This window comes from Bemisia tabaci, chromosome 7 (assembly GCF_918797505.1).
Source record: "Bemisia tabaci chromosome 7, PGI_BMITA_v3".
Classification (NCBI taxonomy): Eukaryota; Metazoa; Arthropoda; class Insecta; order Hemiptera; family Aleyrodidae; genus Bemisia; species Bemisia tabaci.
The window spans coordinates 18,438,353-18,442,048 of record NC_092799.1 but is presented as its reverse complement, the minus strand read 5'-3'; positions in this window follow the sequence as shown (position 1 = coordinate 18,442,048).

Genomic DNA, 3,696 nt, shown 5'->3' with positions numbered 1-3,696 from the left:
CATTAAAGAATGTCTAGTCTCCTTCACGCTTCTTTTTTGATTTTTCTCTGATATATAAATAATAAAATAGGAATAGCAACTTTTAAGAGTAAGCCTACAGAAGTGAACCAAAAGATGGATCTTACACGCGTGGAGTAACAAAGAGTCCTTACATGCGTGTTGCGTGTTGTGATAGAGATTAGTTCCAAGCTTTACATAAGAATCTGTAAAAATGTCAACTTACTTGCATCTATCTCTTTGCCTTCGCGAATATTTAACTTTTTTAAAGAAACCAATAAAATAATTTACCAAAAAAATATGTAGCTAGTACATTCCAACGTACCACTTCAACTAAATAATTCGAATTACTTCTATTAATTATAATGTTTCAGTAGATCTGTAGAGTCGCTCACTAATGATATCTACTTTTAGATGTTTATAAGCCATTATGAAATCAGACTTTTTTACATATTTGCAATGTTTACATATCAACTTGTTTAATAAGATCATTTTTTAAACCATTCAGTAACTATTTTTAGTATCCTGTATAGCTAATTTTTATCATGATGGTAATATAAATATATAAATATATCTTGATGTATAATTTGTATATCAAAAATAAAAGCATACAAATTTGGAAACCAGGCGAAAAATATTGTTACTTTCTTTACATTTAAGGATGGCCTCTGAGATTTTATCTGTGCACATGCAGAAATAAATTTGATACCCTCAGAATATTGACTGTAAAACCATACAAGACAACAAGCTGGCAGGACACATTCTTTTTAGGGTTGAAATAGTTGTCCTGCCAGTACGGAAAGTGTTGATCATCTATTGAAATTGTCTAACAGAGAATTTTAGTCATGAAGTATTGACAAAAAAAACATGGACAGGTTAGCGGAGTGTGTCTACCTTAGCGAAATGGTGAACGTGGGTTTACCATTTACACCTTCAAACACGCTGTATATTCGGCAGGAGAAGTCTAGGTTATTGACACGTCGGAATTACGCATAATGATGAAACGCTTGAAGTATATCTGCGATTTGGAAGGCACTGTAAGTACGCTGCTTGCCGGCACACAGTGGATCGAGTAAAGTAGAGGCGTCGGACATGAAAGCTTTGACTAAAACTGCAAATTTTGATGTTTATTTCGTCACATTTTAAATTTTATGGGGTGACTCTGAAAGAAATTTTACGAGGAAACCAATGGAACCACTTTTAGAACCTCAAAGTTCTGTAAAAACGGAGTTTTAAGCGTTTAAAGTTTCCAAATTTTGACCGACCTCTCCTACCTTGCCTCGATCCACTGTAGGTACGACGGCGGCGAGGCGCACGATTATTTGCCCACGATAACTTCAATGGAGAATTTGCACGGAAATGTTTTTTCGCTTCATCTGAAAGTTTTCAAAGAGCTGATTTCGCACTATTTTGCATATTTTTTTCTGACGTGGGAAATAATATGAAAATAAATTTAAAAATGAGGAAATGCACCGCTTAGTGACGTCATCTGCGGCGGCATTACCCATGTAAACACATGTATTTTAGCAGAATACATAATATTTTCAAATTTCTTCCAATAATTGTTCAATTTATGAATCAAATGTATACCTTTGTTTTCAGTGCACTCAGTAGTTTCCACTTAAAAACGGAATTTATCCAATTTCTGACACCTGCAAATTCTCCATTGAATCGGCCCCCCCTAAAAAGACTTAAGCGCTAAAAAAGTAAAATTGAGTTTTCGGTGATTGGGTATTGTTGAGGCATGTTGCATAATAACAAGCAGAAAAACTGATTTTTAAGGCCTTAAACAAACGGAACAGTCCGGCCAATTTCAAAATAATTCGATCAAGTGCCACTCAGCACTGATACAGCACTCACTCCTCTTGATTCGATTCGATTTGAATCCCTGGCGTAGTCCTAGAATTTTCAAGAATAAGGGAGTAAATATTTGTTACTTCACGCCAAATGTGCCTCTCTTTTTGAGAGTTTAGTAAGTTATTACAGTTATAAGCGATCATCAGTAATGTAATCGACAGTCAGTAAGTTATCATCGTATATTTTATCTAGAGAAAGTGTAAATGGAAGCTCTCGTGCACGTTGCCGCTAGAAATAGGTACTGAAAGTTTGACTTTAAATGAGGAAAGCATGTAGAAATAAGTCCATTCATTTCTAGAAAGAATGCATTCACGGACTCGTATTTCCTTCTTCTTCCATTAAAATTGTGGACAATTTTCTGAAACAACCACAGTCCAATTTTAAAGTTCGATCTCCTCAAACATTCATTTCTCAGGCCTCTGAGATTTAGAACGAGTTGATCAAAACAGTTTTCACTGTTTTTCTCGATTTCAATTTCTGGCGTTTTGAGAATGACCTATTCAATATTGACGTTGTTGATTCTTGGAATATGTATAAGGGTGTTGCCGACTGTTTGTAAGTCTCATATTGAAAAAAAAATATGTTTCTGATCGAATTTATGACAGCGGTAAATATCGCGCGAACACTTAGGACTCTACACAGTGGTTAACGATACCAGTTAAATCACAAACGTCAGTGCGCCTTCAATTACATTTGATACTGTGCAATACTTCTGTGGTGGAATAGTTGCTCAGAGCGCCTTCTAAAGGACTCTTTCGACTTGATGGCAGAAGATTCCATTTTCCGCTGATATTCTGTCGTGCTAAGGGACTCCGTATGAGCCTTCAGGCGTTACCATATTCCCTTTAAGAACCAACGAATTTACTTGGAAAACTCTGAATATTTTTCTTCCAATTTTTCAAACGGTTGTGTTCTCAATTTAATCTAAAATATCTTACGACTTTAAGGAAAAAATTAATAACTTTCCTCGAAAGTACATGTTTTATCCGGGAAAATTTGGCAACTTCCGAATGTTCATTCGGCGTTCTTCCTTAGCACGGCAGTATTACACCCTAGCTTGTTCGTAGTTACACATTTTCTCATCACCAGCGGTGAAATATAAGACTTTCATATCATCATACCCCAATTTCCAACATTGCAAGTTTAAACCGCCTATATTTTCTGTAGGTAAGCGATTGTGAACGAAGTGAAAAAAAATGTCTTGAGATATATTTTTGACTTAAAGAGTCGTCTCTTGCCGACATTTGTTTTTTTTGTTTTTTAAAACTTCGCGGATTGCGCGCTAATGAGAGGATTTCGGAATTTTTGGTGTGCCCATGCAAAGTGCGAATTTTCGAGCGAAAAGTATTCAGTTGGCTGTATCTTTTGCATACAACAGGCCCATTCACGCCATGGCACCACTGTCGATTTTTCTCGATATATGGTGAAAAATCTCGAGAATAGTGTTGAATCCTAATCAGTAGTCGAAGTTATAGTTGTAGATCCTAGGCGCTGGATCAATTGCGCGTGGTCCTGAGGCTCCCCGCGCGATTCACCGGGCTCGGAAGCTCCTCTGACCAGAAAATCCCACTTGGTAGGTCATTCAACGGTGCACAGTGGATCGAAGCAATAGGTGAAGTTGGACAAAATTTGGAAACTTTAAACGCTCATAACTCCGTTTACACAGAATTTAAAGGTCCTGAAAGTGGTTTCATTGGTTTCCTTGTGAAATTTTGTTTAAAGAGCACCCCTTAAAATTTAAAATGTGACGGAATAAACGTCAAAATTTGCAGTTTTAGTCACACATGCCATGTCCGACCTCTCTAATTGACTCGATCCACCGTGCGGCGTGCTGCCAGCGCG